This window comes from Macaca thibetana, chromosome 5 (genome assembly GCF_024542745.1).
Source record: "Macaca thibetana thibetana isolate TM-01 chromosome 5, ASM2454274v1, whole genome shotgun sequence".
NCBI classification, from domain to species: Eukaryota; Metazoa; Chordata; class Mammalia; order Primates; family Cercopithecidae; genus Macaca; species Macaca thibetana.
This window is the reverse complement of record NC_065582.1, coordinates 116,960,844-116,981,069: the sequence shown is the minus strand read 5'-3', so window position 1 is coordinate 116,981,069 and position 20,226 is coordinate 116,960,844.

Below are 20,226 nucleotides of genomic sequence, written 5' to 3'. Positions count from 1 at the left end.
TATGACTATTGTTAATAATAATGTATTACATCATTCATAATTGCTAAGAGAGTGAACCTCAAATCTTCTCACCAACAAAAAATGATATATGAGATGATGGATTTGTTCATTAGCTTGATTTATTCACTCTACATTGTATACATATATCATAACATCACATTGAACCCCACAGAATAAACAATTAAAATTTGTCAATAAAAATAAATAACTTTACAAATTTTTTTTAAAGGTGCCCAAATGGTATGCCATCACAATTCAGAATAATTTAGTGTGACTTACCAGCCTCTGTTATTCTACACCATACTAGTCATGTAAACGGCATTGAATAGTCCTTCTACTTAACTGTGAAATCATTTGACGGCATGAAGAATTACTTTAATTTTTGTATCTCCAGTATAAAACAGAGTACCTAATATACTTTTGCCAATTTAAAATATTAAATGAATGAATAATTAAAGGTTACACATATTAATAACTAATAAATAGATGCCTATGTACATTTAGAAATGTAACAGTAACAGAAATTTATACTTTCTACTTCTGATGTTTAAAGTAACTCTGTCTTCTAAAAATATATGTATTTTTATTTCTAGGCACAATAATTAAGGGTCTTTTTTTCTCATTTTCAGTATAAACATTTCTGGAGAATACAGGTCTCTAAACCTGGATTTGCACCAAATTCTGCTCTTCCAGGGATTCAAATTCAACATGTCTGTGACTGACTATAAGCATATCAATTATGTTAACATTTCGCAGTCTAATCTGGTAATTACGTTAAGACAGCTGTTCTAGACTTATAGTAGTTACTCAAAACCCTGACATATAAACTGAAAAATCAATAATTTTTACTGGACCAACCTATTTGCAAAGGGTTTTTATATGCTAGATTAGGAAGCCACATTCATTAGTGAATAGTCCCTTTATCATAGTCTCTTTAAAGGAATCATTTGGGGGTAAATTTCCTTTCTTGCTGACATTTTTCCTTATAAAAATATCTTTAAAATTTAAATTATTTAAAAATCTGCTATTGTTTATTAAAATTGATAGTCACAGAAAATTCTGTTGGTGAAAATAATGCATGTAGTTTGTAACAATCTCTAATTTCTCATCTCTTGCACTGTGTTAATAACCCCTTTACATCACATCAGTGAGAATTAAATTAGAATCAAAAATCAAAACAGAGATACAATATTTCTAATGTTTCAACAGTAATATTTTCAAACATTTTAAAGTCGAAGTTTAATTAGAACCACATGTACATTTCTCCATAGCCACATACCAAAGAAAGAGAAATGATTCACACTGTTAAAATAAAAACTCAAACAATAAATTATGAATTAGGCAGCACTTTAGAACTAGAAGCAGCTCAGAGAGCTCTGCCAATACCGTAAGTAGTGAGCGTTTATAAGCCAAATGAGAAAACAAAGTAGAGACATCCAGAGACATCACCTGATTGGCTACAGCTAGGCTTCTGCCTCTTTTGGGTATGGTATGATAAGTTGGCTGCTTGTCATTGGCTGAAGCTCCACCGTTTATGATGGTATTTCTGAAATTCAGGTATTTCTTACACAACAAATATACTCCTGAGTTAGGATTCAGCTTGCTTCAATGCTAATCTAGGTTGTGATTTGTTACATAGGAACTGAAAGTACAGAACAGCTTCAGACTAATGGCTTCCTGCTCATTTAACAATACACAAAATTTTATAAACTAATTTTGTAGTGACAACTAGGTTTCTTTATTTTTTTATCCTCCTAGACTGTAGTAAATGTTAGTCAATTACTATAAAATAGAAAAGTGGATAGATTTGTGACAAAGCTGACAACCACAGGAAGGTCCCATGCCTGTGCAAGAGATCAGGGGAAACAAGGAGTGATCAGTGTTGAACACAGAATAAATAGTCTTTAAACTCTTAATTTATTGGAAATAAATGATAATACTAACTGGCCTGATATTATACTTTGCTTCAAAAGTATATGCCTTTTAGTTTTAAACATTACTTCAGATACATTTGGAAGAAAAACATGAGATTTTTATATAAATTTCAATATCAAAAATGAAGACTCTTAAATTATTTTATTCATGCTTAGAATCACATTGTGTGATCCTTATAAATATTCCTCTATATATTCCAATCACTAGTTAACAAAATGAAAATTTTTTTTACAAACAGAAAGATTGCCTAATAGTTTTTTTAAGCCGAGAATATATATCTTCTTAAATCAAAATGTATTTTATTTCAGTCCAAACTTAAAATAATCCTATTATAATTTGCTCCAAACTATTTACTTATTATTAAAAAAAACAAATACAGGATTTATTATTGCATCAGCAGGAAAAAAAACATATCATATACTCTATTTGACACATTATGCCTCATTTGAAGAAATCATAGCTGAGTTTTTCAGTTAAAAGTTGAGTAGTGTTCAACTCTGATTTATTGTAACGATTGCTTTTAATGTGATTCTCTTACCTATCAGAACATATTTTATAAATAAAATATCATTGGGGCATACTGGTGTTTCAACACTGACAAATTCCACATAATGGCTGATTATACTATTATAAAATAGAATATAAAGCATAAACTACTGTGATAAATAAAAACTAGCAATAGTCATTTCCTCCCAGTACCTTTATATAAACTATAAAATACAAATATGTAACATTCATCTAAAGTTCCTCAATGTACCTATAAATTGTAAAACTACAATTTTGACTTGTCAATTACTTATTTTTCTACTAACTCAGTAGTATAGGTTACCTATGTATTAAAATAGATGAGTATTTTATGAAGTCTCTCACTTGACATCTGCTCTTTAATGGTTTTACTCAACCACATTTCAATCTAGAATAACCTGACGTATTTATGTCTTAACAGCTTTTCTGTATAGGTCTTAAAGACTGATGAGTCTTTTTACTAGCAATTTTTTTGTTTTTTGCTAAAAGTAATTATTTCTGGGATATTTATGTACTTTATATTTTCTTTCTTTCTTTCTTTTTTTTTTTTTTTTTTGAGACGGAGTCTCACTCTGTCGCCCAGCCTGGAGTACAGTGGTGCAATCTTGGCTCACTGCAACCTCTGCCTCCTGGGTTCAAGCTATTCTCTCGCCTCAGCCTCCTTAGTAGCTGGGACTACAGGCTTCTGCAACCACACTCGGCTAATTTTATTTTATTTTTTTTTTAGTAGAGATAGGGCTTCAGCACATTGGCCAGGCTGGTCTCCAACTCCTGACCTTAGGTGTTTCACCCACCTTGGCCTCCCAAAGTGCTGGGATTACAGGTGTGAGCCACTGTGCCTGGCCATACTTTATATTTCCTATAACATTATTAATTTAAATAAAAACTAAAAAAGATATTTTAAAAATTCACGTTTCCTAAAGTTAAAATGAGAACTTAAAACTATTAAGGGAAGCACTTAACTAAAATCTACATTACTGCTGGTTTGGTTGAGACTGATACCCATCAAGTGTTGACACGCCATTGAACTAGATAGTAAGTGACATTACCCCCACAAGTGACATAGAACTTTCCTAAGTATTTGAACAACTTTGATTGATCTTTTGATATAAATATCATCAAGCCTGATAATTATCTCTGGATATTGCACAAAAGGCTTTTGTTAAATTATTTGACATGTTTTCCAGAAGATATGATCACTGTAATTATGTCTTACATTGATTAGCTGTCATTTGGTAAATAATTGTACCTAAATAGAACTTTTTTACATATGGGAAAGATCATGAATCTGTGCAATTTACCCAACATAAAAAGTTATTTGGATATTCATTAACCAATTAAATTCATTATCTAGGCACATTCTGAAATGTCCTTTTAAAAATAAAAAGTGCTATTTTATAGCTACTTTTCATTTATCTGCTGTTATTTGTTCTATTGCTGAATGATTTTTCCTCTTCAATGTGTCTAGGAACAATTTTCCCAAAATCTGCTTTTCAGTGTTTGTGTGTTTGTCTTCTGCAGTTATATTCAGCTTGGGCCTTGGATGATGGCTACCTTACAATGAATCGTTTCTTCTGATATTGTCGTAAAATGACCTTAATATTGCAATAACATAAAATTTACATTAATGCTTCCTATAGTTTTCTGTAGCAGCAGCTTCAATGATCTCAACCTATAAGAAGATATCTCATATTCCTGAATTACACAACTAACAGTTAAATAAGTTAGTTAGCTGCCAATTGATAGATTCAACGCAATGCCAACAAATATACCAGGAAATACTTTTGCATTGTTCTTTTATTAGATTTCAGTAAGTTCCTTTATTTGAAGTATTTGACCATATCACCAACAAGCCATGCAGAGTATCTTTTTTATAATTTAGATGCCTGTAAATACCATTGCCCTTTTTCATTCTTGATACTTTCTTATCTCTCTGTCTCTTTCTTTTTCTCCCTATTCTATCCTTCTTTGTCATGCCACTATTTATCTATTGTATCCAACTTTTCAAGGCATCACCTTTGGCTTTGTCATTTTTCTCTACTGCATATTTAATTTCTCTTTCTGTGATTTCTTCTCATTCCATTAACTTTCTTTTCCTTCTATTCTCATTGCCTTGCTGTTTTTTCTTTGTTTTTTGAACTATTGACATTAAATCTTTTTAGTATCATCTTTCTAAGAGATACATTCAATGCCCTAATGTTTTTTTATACTCTGCTTAATCCTTATTTTCAACATTTTACTTTAGCATGTGTTTATCTTTCACTTAAAATATTTTTACATTTTAAATTTTATTTTATTTCTGACCTATAAGTTATTTAGAAGTACATTACTATTAGCAGAGATTTGGATATGATCTGGTCATGAATTAAAACTTACTGTATATTTCTAGCTTAATTCTAATCAGCTGAGCATACTCTAAAATATTTTAATCTTTTAAAATATGTTCAGGGATTTTATTAACCTAACATAGTATGCTTTGGTGAATGTTTTACATCATTCTTGAAACTTTGTCATTCTTAACTGTAATATTATATATATCAATTAAGCCAAAATTTAATTGTATTAGATTTATTTTATTAGTAATACTGTCTGCTTATTTAATCAACTGTTGAGACAATATTGCAGTTTCTCATTCTAATTATAAATTTGTATATTTATCTATTTTATGCTACTTCTAATAGTTTCTTTTCATTATGTGTTAAACTAAGTAACTGATTCCATCATAAGACCTGTAAACCTCCTCTCAAAATGAATTTCTGGTGTATACATGATGCTATGCATTTTCAAAATCCATAGAACTTCACACAACATTAAAAGTGAGCCTTAATACATGTACATCTGGGAAAAACAAAAAAACAAAAAAACAAAAAAACGGAATGACAGGTAGTCTCAGGATGGAATGGTGATTCTGGAAAACAGAATTTAACTGTACTAAAATATATGACATTGCCTCACCTAAGGGGGTGAAGAAGAAGGTGCTGATGTAAGCAACTATGTAAAACTGTGTTTGGACTAGAAACTGTAAGTCAAAAAAACAGAAGGAACTGTATATAAACACTGTAGTTAGTAAAGGTCTGTTTCAGAAGAATAAGAGTTGAATTCTGAAACTGCTGTATAAATTCTGGAATCAACTAATGATTAACTGAATGGCAAATATTGGGAGCCAAGTTTCTCATTCTTAGACAGAGGTTGCAGATAATCAAGGGAGGGATGCAAAGTGAGACATATGGTGTTTGATTAGAATTGGAGACATCAATATGAGTTCATGTACAGCTTAATACAGATATATAGACATGGATGAATACACACAATGACAATTATGTGTACATATATGTGTGTATGTATATATGTGTGTTTTAGTGTATTCTGTCTGCTAAGAAGGTCTAGATGTAATAACATGCTAGTCATAGAAAGCACACTCAGGTCTTCATTCTAATAGCATTCCCCCAGAAAGGAACAAGAGCTCTTTAGAGAAACAGCTGACTCTAGAGCTGGGCAGAGATCATACAAGATAAAATCTTGTGTGCCATAAAATTAAAAAGGGTTCAAAAATGATAGTAACATGTCATAGGATGGTAGGAGCCAAACTGATAATAAACAGGAAATGTTCTTATAGGCCAAAGCTGGGGCAATTTGAGAAATGAGTACTGTAACATTGGATTACAAATGAAAGTCTAAAATAACATTTTTGAATTCATACTAATATAAATAAATAATTTCATAAATTAAAACTTAGAGGAGAAGTGACACATCTCTTGCCTAGAAGGATTCCAAAGGATTTGTAAAAATACCCTCTTCTCAAGGTGGTAGATTTTAATTCTTCACTGAGTGTGGGCCTTATATAGTTACTTGTTTCCAAAGGGTAATCTGTGAGGCTTATGATGCCTTTAGCAATCCACGTGGCATCCAACTGTGGTGAAGGTGTAAGGGAGATTTTCTGCCTTACTTAGTTCTTGTCCACTTATCCCCTAGTGGGTGAGGACTTCTGTCTTGGCTCTGGCAAAGCTGGCTGTGGAGCATTGCTTTTCACCTGTGCATAGGGCTCCTCTCTTCGCCCTAACCCATAAGTCTCTTCGTTTCACAAATACTTAGAGACTTCACTCCCACTTCCTCTTCTCGATAAACTTCAACTCTGTTCTCAATTGCTCCTTTCCTCTTCTGCTTCTACCCAATGGATGCTGTGGCAAACTACCCTGATTTTATTCAGAGTAGAAGTTCTCACTTTCCAAGTTTTCAACTGCCCCCAAAAGTTGGCAGTTACGACTCAGAGACAAGTCCTTCTTGGAGAACTATATTAGAAAAATAGACTGCAAAGTACAGGCATACAAGTTAACACTGCTGAGACAACTGTAAGGTTTGACCAGTGGATTGAGCCAAGATTTCAGCACATTCTTTGTCTAGAAGAACATCTTTTTCATGAAAAACGATTTCTGGATCCTTTGCTGGAATCACATTTTCCATTGGCAAATTTCTCAGCACGGAATTAAGCCTAAGAACATCTCCTGACCGTCCTCTGATCTCTCTGACAACTTTTTTGTTTCCTTAGCCAGAATATACCAAATGTCTTATTGGTGGAATCTTTCAGAAATGAGTCATAGCACATTTTCTCTTCTCCCTTTCCTGATTTTAAGTATTTCTGTTTGAATTTAAAATTACACTTGACACAGTATCCACTTTTACTTCTGTTTTTCTTTCTGCTTTATTTAAACCCACCCCAAAAACTTATTCTATTTAGGCTATTGAACTCAATAAATATATTCCCGTTTTGTGATATGTTGGAAGTTACTTGGTGTCTTTGTGCCTCCATGGTCTCATTTATAATATATATCCAATATTGTGTTGAAAGAACTGAAAGAAATAGTATATGCAAAATACTCAGCATGTTGCCTAATAAACAGAATGTACTTTATAAGTGCTGGAGTTACTACTACTATTGCTACTTTTACTACTATTATTACTAGTTGTTGTAAAACTAAATTCTAAAAAAGCCATTTCAAGAATAGGAATTGTCATAATGCTATTGAAGTTTGATCAGAGATCTAGTGTGTTGAGGACAGCACATTGTAAATCTGAACTAACTGCCAAAGACATGAGCCAATTTATTGGTTTGATGAAGTTTAGTACTAGAATGGTGTAGATTAAGGCACATAGGCTACATGCGCATACATTTCAGAAACGACGTAGAGTGTGAATATGTTTGTCTCACATTCAAAGTACTCAATTTTGAATATTCACAAAATGGCATTTTCTGCAATAGAGACTATCAATATATAGATTCACAAAATGACATAAATTTATCTCTATCAAGATTAAACTGGTACCAATATACCTCAGTGTCACATCTACCTACAGCAGATACTAATAGTGAGCCTCTGATATGGCACCATTCAGCATTCACCTGGAATCAAGCTGGCCATCTGGTGGCAAGTTGATTATATTGAGACTAGTCCATAAAGGAGTTGCTGAAGAATTGTTCTCACTGTAACAGATCTATATCTACATATATTTATCTTCCCTGTCCATGATGCCTCTGCTAAGCCACACCATTCATGAACATATCAAATACTTTACTGTGTTAGTCCATTCTTGCACTGTTATAAAGAAATACCTAAGGTAAGGTAATTTATAAAGAAAATAGGTTTGATTGGCTCACAGTACCTCTGGCTGTACAGGAAACATGATGGCATCTGCTTCTGGGGAGGCCTCAAGGAGCTTTTACTCATGATGGAAGGTAAAGCAGGAGCAGGCGTCTTATGTGGAGAGAGCAGGACCAAGAGTGCGAGGAGACCAAGTCTCCAGGAAGTTTCAAACTTTCCCTCACCTTCATGTTTTCTTCTGAGTCCTCTGAACTGTTCCAATCCCTGCCCATTACCCAATTCCAAAACCAGATCTTGTGAGAACTCTATCATAAGAACAGCACCAAAGGGATGGTGCTAAATCATTCTTGAGGCTTCCACCCTCTGTTGATCCAATCACTTCCCACCAGATCCCACCTCCAAAGCTGCAAACTAAAATTCCACATGAGATTTCGGTAGGGGCAAAAATCCAAACCATATCATTCCACTCCAGCCTCTCCCAATCATCTCTTCTCAACAGTCCCCCAAATTCTTTTTTTTTTTTTTTTCTTTGAGACGGAGTCTCGCTCTGTCACCCAGGCTCGAGCGCAGTGGCCGGATCTCAGTTCACTGCAAGCTCCGCCTCCCGGGTTTACGCCATTCTCCTGCCTCCGCCTCCCAAGTAGCTGGGACTACAGGCGCCCACCACCTCCCCCGGCTAGTTTTTTGTATTTTTTAGTAGACACGGGGTTTCACCGTGTTAGCCAGGATAGTCTCAATCTCCTGACCTCGTGATCCGCCCGTCTCGGCCTCCCAAAGTGCTGGGATTACAGGCTTGAGCCACTGCGCCGGCCACAAATTCTTAACTAATTTTAACATTAACTTTGATTGTCTCAGATGAGAAGAAAACTCCAAAGTCTCATCTTAGATAAGGCAAGATTCTTCTGCCTATGAGCCTGCAAAATAAAAACAAACAAACAAACAAACAAAAAAACAAGTTAATTATTCCCAAGATACAATGGGGATACAAGCACTGGATCAATATTCCAATTAAAAAAATGAAATCAGCCAAACAAAGGGGATATAGGCCTCCTGTAAGTCCAAACTCAGCAGGGCAGTCATTAAATCTTTAAGCTCCAAAAATCATCTCCTTTGACTCCATCTCACATTCAGGGCACACTGGTGTGAGAAGCAGGCTCACAAGGCCTTGAGCATCTCCACTCCTTTGGGTTTACAGAATTCAGCCCTCACAGCTGCTCTCACAGACTGGCATTGATTGCCTGTGGCTTTTCCAGGTGCAGGATGCAAGCTTCCAGTGGATCTACCATCCTAGGGGATGGGGGTAGTGACCTTTTTCTCACAGCTCCACTAGGCAGTGTTCCAGTGCAGACTCTGTGTGGGGGCTTCTTACATTTCTCCTCTGAATTGCCCTAGTAGAAGTTCTTCATGAGGGCTCTGCACCTGCAGCAGGCTCCTGCCTGGACATACAGGCTTCTCCATATATCCTCTGAAATCTAGACAGACTCCCAAGCCTCAACTCTTGCCTTCTGTGAACCCACAGGCTTAAAACACATGGAATCCACCAATACTTACAGTTTGCACCCTCTGAAGCAGTGACTCAAGGTGCACCTGGGCCCCTTTGAGCCATGGCTGGAGCTTGAGAAACTGGAATGTGGGGAACGGTGTCCCAAAGCTGCACAGGAGCTTTACTTTTCTACCACATGGCCGGGCTGCAAATTTTTTTTTTTTTTTTTTTTTTTTTTTTTTTAAGATGGAGTCTTACTCCGTCTCCCAGGCTGGAGTGCAATGGTGCAATGTCAGCTCACTGCAACCTCTGCCTCCTGAGTTCAAGTGATTCTCCCACCTCAACCTCCCCAGTAGCTGGGATTACAGTCATCCGCCATCATGCCCGGCTAATTTTTGTATTTTTGTAGAGATGGGGTTTTACCATGTTAGCTAAACTGGTCTCAAACTCCCAAGCTCAGCTGATCCACCCACCTCGACGTCCCAAAGTGCTGAGATTACAGGCGTGAGCTACCGTGCCCAGTCGGGCTGCAAAATTTTTAGCTTTATATGCTCTGCTTCCTTTTTTAAATATAAATTCCAGTTTCATGTCATTTCCTTGCTCACACATAATAACTATGTTGTTAGAAGCTGCCAGGATATATCTTGAATGCATTGCTGCTTAGAAATTTCTTTCTCCAGATAACCTAAATCATCATTCTCAAGCTCAGAGTTCTACAGGTCCCTAGTGTAGTGGCACAATGCTTCCAAATTCTGTGCTAGAGCATAAAAAAAATTGACCTTTGCTCCAGTTTCCAATAAGTTCACGATCTTCATCTGATATCTTCTCAGCCTGGACTTCACTGTCCATATCACTATCAGCATTCTGGTAACAACCATTCAACAATTCTCCAGGAAGTTTCAAATTTTCCCTCACCTTCATGGTTTCTTCTGAGTCCTCTGAACTCTTCCAACCCCTGCCCATTACCCAATTGCAAAGCTGCTTCCACATTTCCAGATATCTTTATGGGAATATCTCCTCTCAGTACCAATTTTCTATATTAGTCCATTCTTGTATTGCTATAAAGAAATATCAAAGACTGGGTAATTTATAAAGAAAGACAGTTTAATTGTCTCATGGTTCTGCAGGCTGTACAGGAAGAATGACGGCATCTGCTTGTGAGAAGGGCCCCAGGAGATTTTACTCTTAGTGGTAGGCAAACCAAGTGCAGGAGTCTCTTTTTTTTTTTTTTTTTTTTCTTTTTGAGACTGAGTGTCACTCTGTCGCCCGGGCTGGAGTGCAGTGGCCGGATCTCAGCTCACTGCAAGCTCCGCCTCCCGAGTTTACGCCACTCTCCTGCCTCAGCCTCCCGAGTAACTGGGACTACAGGCGCCCGCCACCTCGCCTGGCTAGTGTTTTTTTGTATTTTTTAGTAGAGACGGGGTTTCACCGGGTTAGCCAGGATGGTCTCGATCTCAAGTGCAGGAGTCTTACCTAGCAGTAACAGGACCAAGAGAGTCAGGGCAAAGTTGCCACACACTTTCAAACAACCAGATCTTGTGAGAACTCTATCATGAGAACAGCATCAAAGGAATGATACTAAACCATGCATGAAGGATCCAACCAGCCATGACCCAGTCACCTCCAACCAGACCCCACCTGTAACACTGGGAATTAGAATTCAACATGAGATTTGGGTGGAGACACAGATCCAAACCATATAACTGACCTAGCATCCTAGTCTCCTTCAGAACATTTATTTTGATCAAGAAACTCATTTCATAATGCATGTGCCCTCATAATTGTGGCACAAATTTTTAGGTATTCCTCCGATAAATAGGTATCCTAATAGAATGGCGGAATTGTCTATAAGACAATGAAATAAACTTCAGTTAAATCACCACATGAGAGGCAATCCTATGAAAGTATAGAGTTTTATCATGAAAGATGAATAGACACTTCTAATCAGCCACCAGTATATGGTGATAGCTATTCCGTAGCCAGACTACATGAATGTGAGATTTAATTCACATCTAAAAGGATAGATTATCTTATCATTACAACTAATAACCCACCCAAAGAATTTTTGCTTTCTGCTCTCACAACTTTGCTTTCTTCTCATTGGGAGGTTATGGTTTCCATGGGAGGAATACCTTTATCAGAGACGACAAATACAATTCAGTTGTATCAGAAGTTGAAACTGCCACCTTGCCATTTTCTGTTCTTTGTTAAAATGAATCTGCAAGCAAAGAATGAGGTGACTATATGCTTTGAAATGCTTAATTATTATTAGCAAGAAGAAATCTGGCTGCTATTACACAATAGGATCAAGAAGGATCATTTCTGAATTTCTTATTATATAATTTCAACTCTTATTTTAGATTCAGAAAGAACCCGAGCAGGCTATGTTACATGGGTATATTGTACAATCCTGAAATTAGGAGTATGAAAGATTCTGTCACCCAGGTAGTGAGCATAGTACTGAATAGGTAGTTTTTCAGCCTTTTCCTCTTCCCCTGTTCCCTTCTACTAGTCTTCAATGTCTATTTTCCTCACCTTTATGTCCATGTGTACCCCATGTTTAGCTCTCACTTATAAGTGAGAGCACATGGTATTTATTTTTATGTTCCGCATTAATTTGTTTAAAATAATGGCCTCCAGATGCATCCTTGTTGCTGCACAGGATGTCATTTTGTTCTTTCTATGGCAGTATAGTGTTCCAAGATGTATATGTACCATATTTTCTTTATGCAGTCCACCACTAATGAGCATCTAGATTGATTCCATGTCTTTGCAATTGTAAAGAGTGCTGAGATGAGCATACCAGTGGCTGTGTCTTTTTGGTAGAATGATTTATTTTCTTTTGGGAAAATGAATGTCAAAGAAAGATGGGACCCAAATTGAAAATAAACTGAAAATATTCTTTTAAGTCAAAGCTGTAGGAAAAGCATATCCCAGTAAATGGCTTGCTGGGATGAATGATAGTTCTGTTCTGAGTTCTTCAAGTAATCACCAAGCTGCTTTCCACAGTGGCTGCACTAATTTATATCCCCACCAACAGTGTGTAAGCATTCCCTTCTCTCTGCAGCCTCTTACTTTTTGACTTTATGAAAGAAGCCATCAGACTGGAGTAAGATGGCGGCTCATGTGATTTTGATTTACCTTTTCTGATGATTAGTGGTGTTGAACATTTTTTCATGTTTGATGATATGAAATAAATGTTGGACACTTGCAGGTCTTATTTTGAGAAGTGTCTATTTCTGAATTTCAATGGATTTTCTAAGCTCTCATTCATTAATTTCATTTCCAATATCACAAGTTAAGGGAAAATTATGGTAACCAAAAATAAACATGACCATGAATCATATACATCTATAGTAAAATTTGAGGTCTCGCTGGCAAGGAGAGAAAACAATAGTTGATTGCTGCCTGTGAGGTAAGGAAATAGAATCAATTGTGAAAAAAGGGAATTCTAAATGACAACTACAGCCTCATTAGCTTACAACAATAAATTCTATAGCAGTGATCTGTATTTTCTTTCATGCTTTTTGTAGTAGACTGTCATGTCAGCGGCTTCCAACGTTCCAGACCTCCCGGTATTCATACCTTGAGTAGTGCCCCGTGTATTAACACTGGTTTACTTTTGTAACTACCTTTGGCCAAACGTGGCATTATCCAGAAGGATGCAAGCAAAGCCTTGATAAATGATTTTAACTGTGGCTCCTCCTTTTGGAAAGCTTTCTTCTTTCCTCAGCTGCTACTCCCTGAGAATACACTACTTCCTTGTTTTCATTTATATATATATGCAGAGTAAACCCAAATTAGTTTTTCTAACTGGGTTATCTTTCTTGAGTGCTAGATGTATAATTTCAACTCTCTATTGTAAACTGTTTGACATGACAAAGCTAAACTCTTTTGCTTCCTCAAAAATTTTGTTTTTCTATGTTTCTATTTTTAAATATCCAGTTGCTCAAGACAGAAATTTCACATTGTTTTCTTACTTTTGCCATTTATCTTAATCAACTGCTTTCAAATATCTTCATTTCCTTTCTTCCTGTGAAAACAATGATCACAAGATTATGCTAACGGTCTCATAGCAGGTCTTTTCACCTGGTTTTCAGTGTTGGCCTCCATGCATTATACCGTCTACTATAGACAAAAACAAACATTCTATTGTGTAAACCTCCTAATGTGTAATTCTGTTAGCAGAGAACAGGAAACAAACAGCATTGCCAGAATTTTCAGTAAACATGTGAACAAGAAAACAAGTGAGCAAAGAAACAACCTGGGAAATAACAGTTGAAATTTCTAATCACACTGAGCATGATGGAACCTGAGGAATTACACACATATATATGTATATGTGTATATATATATATTTTGTTTGTTTGTTTTGTTTTGCATATATCTTGCTCATTAAATTAAAATATTAGTTTCTCATATGAGAATGAGAGTTAAAATCTCACATGAGATTTTAAATAATTGTTACATTCTACATGTTAGATAATAATGTTTTAAAATTATTTATATTAAAATGCATTTTAAATATTTAATAACAGTTACCATGAGATTTAATACTTTAATACCTCCTATGGGTTGTCTTTAAAATAATTTTTTCATACAAATTCCACTGTATCTGTATAGCACACATATAAAATTCATTCTCTTAAACATATTTTTGAGTGTGATATTTATACTGTTTGAATGATGTACATATACATTATTTCATGTATTAGACTAAATTATTCAATCTCTTAAAAGTAGTTAGTTTTGATTTGAAAGATTTTGGAGCATATATATTAGTTATACTTTACCAGCCAAAAGTGTAGTTGCAAAACTATTTAATGAGCTTTCTTTTTTGCTCATTACAGAGTCGATGAAACTAAATATCAGTGAAGATTACACTGTCAGTAAGAAAACATTTTATTCCAATACCAATGTGGTTATATTATATAATATATGATAATATTAATAGATGGAATCAAAATAGTATCAAAATTACCATAATATTTAAACCAGGTATCGACATTTATATTATTATCAGTATAAATATTATGAGAACGTTGTATAAATAAACCTGTTAGTGAAATGTATCTAATCATAAACCAGAAAGAAAAAATGTTTCACTCAAATATGTTTTATGCTTTTTAAGTTGGTTTTTTAGTCTCTTTGGAAATATTAACAAAGTGGAATATTTTCATTATTTAAATAAATTATCTGTGTTTTTGAATCATACACCTGTGGATTGTGTGAAATACTTTTTGTTGTTGTTGTTATTGTTGCTGTTATCATTTGTTTGCCTAACTTAATGGCTCTAATGAAAAGTGTCTCCATTGTTAAAATACCTCATGTTTTTATTTTTATTTGGGGAGCAATATCAATTTTTGCAAAGAGAATAAATTATATCAGACACTGAAATATGTGACCTATATGTATTATGCCATCCAATCTTCATAATTATTCTGTAAGATTAATGTTGTCAATGTTATCATAAATGACAAAACAAGTTCAGTGGTAATTTCCCAAAGTCCTTCAACTAGAAAGTAGCAAGACATATTTTTACTGCTCTTTCTCTATTTCTGTATGTCCTATACATCATCTTTAAATGACATTCTACCTCACACAGATGCATTTAATTTCTATATTTAAGTCATATTACATTCTATTTAAATTGTCAAACTCTGAGGATTGATTTTTTTTTTTTCCACACACTAAGGCCTAACTGTTAGAATGGAAATGGGCCTCTTGTGAAGCAGCACACATTTAATATGTTAAATAATGTTTGAATTCTTATCCTCTTATCAATTAGTAAAGTTCTGAAAATACGAGACATAGGTGAATCAGTGTTGATTCATGAAGAGAATTACTTTAAATTATCTATTGGTAACAATATTCTCAAAAGATCATACAGAAATAATTTACATCATGAAGTTTTTTGGCAATTGGGATGACACATATGTAGACTAATGATAAGCCTGAGGGAGAAGGTACAACAGAAAAGTGAAGAGCTAAATGACAACTCTCAATCTTTTCTTACATTTTATAGAAATTTATTCAGTGTGGTAAACGTGTATGTGAATATATATATATATGTGTGTGTATATATACTATTTAAGATACAAAATTAATTATAAATAATAAGTGTCTTATATTTCATATAATTCAAACCGATTCAACAGGAAGAAGAAAAAAAAAAAACTTTAATTTTTAACCAGAAATTACTTTTTCAGCAAGGTTGGTGAAAAAAAGAAAATTAGAAAATTCTACTTATGGCCACAAGAGGGCAGTATTGAAACACCATAACAGCTCAGATGGGCCTGGCATCAGGAAGAGAAAAAACAAAAAAGGACTTAACAGAGAAAAATGGATGCATGAAATAACTCCACTTTTCTTCCTGAAGATTAAAGAATAAAATAATCTTAATTTAATATAATTGATATATTTTCTGTTGTACTTCATAATTGTTGTAAAGGCCCCCTCATGTTGTTATTGATTAAATTCATTAAAATGTAAAGTCAGTAAACAAGTACAGGTCTATGCATGAAAAAGTTTTACTATATTATAAGAACTTTGTCTAGTTATTCTAAATGAACGTATCAGAAAAAAACAATTTAAATGCTACATACAATAGAAAAAGTTTAAATACAATGTAGAGCTGATGTTATAGGAAGGATTTTACTATAGCCAAAAATTAAAAGGAAGAATTTAACAGGTAAGTACAAAGTTTTCTTTCACTCTGAAGATTCTTTACAAGCTCTGAAAGTCCTAAACTTTCACATTCTTGTTTTTTGGTGCCAGGTGACAAGAGACTGCCTATGGTTCCCCAAAGATAAGAACAATGAAATACCTCTTTCTTCCCATGATATAAAGCTAGGGGACTTACTACTATGTAAATTTGGACAAAAAATTAATCTTGCCTACATAAGGGTGAGCAATAATACATAATTATTTCAATTATTTTAGAAAGACAGAGGACCAAACTTCCTAAGTTGCTGTAAGACGACTTAGATTCACGAGGAGTTGGCAGTCATGCAGACCCCTTCTAGGCTGACCAGCAGGAAGTCAGATCCCACAACAGCTGATAACAAAGCTTTGTCTGGCAGGCCTCATGTGGCAAGTTGCCCTCCCCACACTAGATTTGTATTTCTTCAACTTATGAGCATGGCTGACTTTGAGGGTCCTTAGTCCTTGACTACAACTTCCTCTGAAAGATAAGAACACCCTTGCTATGCACCCAGCATGGTGTGGAAAGGGCAGCTTCCCCCATAGCAACTGCCAGACAAAATCTTGTAATTGTCAGTGACTGGGTCTGAAGGTTCAAGCGTACAATTTTGGCCTGGAGCCAGAATCCTCAGTTTCCAATTTTCAAACCTGGAACAATTTGAGCAGCATAATAAAGAATGCAGTATTGGATTATAAACCACATTTAAAATAAATATCCAGGAGAATATACTAGCATAAATAAAAGATAGAATAAATAAATAAAAGAGGGGAGAAATTCTCTTTATAGAAAATGTCCTAATAATATACACAGATACTCCCCTCTAGCAGGTGAAACTAACTTACCTCCACTCCCCTCTCCTATCAGTTGAAGTTAGTGATTTCTTTCCAGAGAATAAAGAATAGAAAGGAAAAATTAGTAACTTTATAGCAGAGAAACATATCAGACTCTACATTAACCAAGCAAACAAGGTTAACATCATTGATCCTAAGGCATATTGATATCATTTGCCCCCTTGTTTTGTAAGATTAAAAAATTCTTCTGATGGTGGGACACAATCTCATGACAAGCAGGTAAGGAAAATAGCATAACTTTTTGTTCCCTACAGCTGTAAATGAGAAAAGGCTGCCACACAGGGAAACAGAGAGGGTTACGCCCGAGCACAGGTAACGGCAGACTAAAGCTGTAAGGGCAGCTTATACGTGGCGAGAATGATGGGGCTAGCCAAATCGTGACTATTTCATGAGGATTGGCGAATTTAAAGAATATCTCAGGCTCTGGGGTACAGGAACTGTCTGTAGTTGGCAGAGAACTGGCCCTGGGGTGATGAGGGTAGGTGCACAGTATCCTGGTGTGAGAACTCGATGACAAAGTGGTTTGGGCATGTACTTATTCAGCTGCTCAAGTAGGGGAAGTGTTGGGCCTCTAGTCAGGGCCTCAAAATTGGGCCAAGAAAGCATATATATATGTATGATATGTATATATTATATTAAATATATATACGTATTATATGCTTATCATACATATATATGCATATAATACGTATATATATTTAATATAAGATGTGTGTATATATGCATATAATACATGCATAAATATGTATGATATGCATATGTGTATATATATATTTAATATAATATATGTGTGTGTGTGTGTGTACCCCTAATATGATATGATAAAAAGGGTAGTTTGCCTTAGTGATATTCTTCCACAAACTCATAACCCCAGCCTTATCTTCAGGAAGCATATCAGAAAATCCCAAATTGAGGGATATTCTACAAAATATCTGGCTAGTAATCTTTCAAAATTGCCAGTGTCATTGGAAAACAAGAACAGACAGAAACTGTCACAATTCAGAAGTGACTAAGGTGTCATGAAGACTAAATGCAAAAATGCGGACTGGATACTGAAACAGAAAAATAATACTAATGGAAAAACTTAGGAGAGCTGTATAAAGTCTGTAGTTTAGTTCTTAGTTATATGCCAACATATTTTTTTTTTTTAGTTTTGTAAAATGTGTCACAATATGTGCTATAATCTGAATGTCTATGTCCCTCCAAAATTCCTGTGTTGAAATCCCCACCCCAAAGCAGGTGGAGCCTCTGAGAGGTGATTAGTTCATGGGGCAGAGCCCCCATGAAAGGAATTAGGGCCCTTATACAAAAGGCCTAAAAGCCACCCCATCCGTCTTACTCCTTCTTAACAGCCATCCCTTCCCCAATGTGAGAAAACAGTGAGAAGGCAACAGTTCTGAACCAGAACACAAGCCATCACCAGATACCAAGTCTGCTGGCACCTTTATCCTAGATGCCCCAGACTTATTATTTTCTGTGAGAATTAAATTTCTCTTTTCCATAAGTTTTTCTACAGCAGCCAGAACCAACTAAGATATTATGTAAGATGATAACACTAGATGAAAATCAGTGAAGGCTATACAGGAATTCTCTGCACTATGAAAATTAAAAATATTTATCAGTAAAATTCTTCAGCAAAAAAAAATTAAATGAATGCTTCAGGAACAATAAGATATGAGCAAAGATGTGGAAATATATGTGTAAAACTAAGGAAACATTGATTATATAAAAGAATGTTAATATTCTGGTTTTTTAGATTGAAATTGTATTGAAAGTGAAATACTGAAGTCAACTTTATACTATTCAAGAGTGGGTGACAAGAAAAATGGTTCTTAAAGGAGGGTAATAAAAATGATGTTTAATCATACCTTACCTACACATGAATATAGCTGTGTTAAAGACTTAAGGAAAAAAAATGAATGTACTACTTCTATATTGGTAAAAGAAAGGAAAGAAAAATTTCAATTCTTTCAACACATCATATTGCATACCTAATATAAGCCCAACATTGGTTAGAATTGAGATACAGCATGGAAAAAAAAACAGACAAAAGTATATGTCTTTGTAGAAATTTGAATCTACTTGTGAAATATGCAACACATAAAATTAATATGTATATAATATGGTATATTAGAACATGAAACTTTCTATAAAGGAAAATAAAACAAAAGAAGATGTAAGGAAAAAATAGGAGTGAGTATTAATTCAAGTAACGTGGTCAGGGGAGACTTTGAGATGAAAACATTTGAGAAAAGGAAAGAAAGAGCTACAAGAATGACTCATGTGGATGTGAGGGCTGAGGTAGACAAACCATTCCAGGCAGAGGGAAAAGCAATGCAAAGACCCTAAAACATGCAACAGGCATGTAAGGAATCCCAAATTGCTGAGTCAGCCTGGAATAGAGAGAGTACTAATAAAATTGTGAGAAATAAGGTCAGTGACATAAGGGGACAGTTCAGAAAGGTCCCTGTAAATAATTGTAAGGACTTCAGATTTTATTCTGAAAAATATGGGATTGCATTGAAGAGATCAGAACAAGGTACGTATTCGAAGTTGCGTTTAAAAGAAACATTCTAGGCCGGGCATGGTGGCTCACGTCTGTAACCCAGCACTTTGGGAGGCTGAGGCAGGCAGATCACCTGAGGTCAGGAGTTTCAGACCAGCCTAGCCAACATGGTGAAACCCTGTGTCTATTAAAAAAAAAAAAAAAATTAGCCAAGTGCGGTGGGACGTTCCTATAATCACAGTTAATTGAGAGGCTGAAGCAGGAGAATCTCTTGAACCCAGCGGGCAGAGGTTGCAGTGAGCCAAGATTGTGCCACTGCACTCCAGCCTAGGCAACAGAGCAAGATAGTGTCTCAAATTAAAAAATTTAAAAAATAAACATTCTGTTTATCATGCTGAGGCTAATCTAGTAGCAACAATGAGAAAAGTCTATGGCTTGTTTTTTGTTTCCTTAATGATGTCTACTGAAGCACAAAAGGTTTTAATTTTCATAAAATGCAATAATCAATTTTTATCTTATTATTCATGCATTTATGCTGTATCTAAGAAATGTTTGTCTACCTCAAGATCAGAAATATTCTATGCACAGATTCTTCTAGTTTTATGGTTTTAGTTGTTCTATGTAGG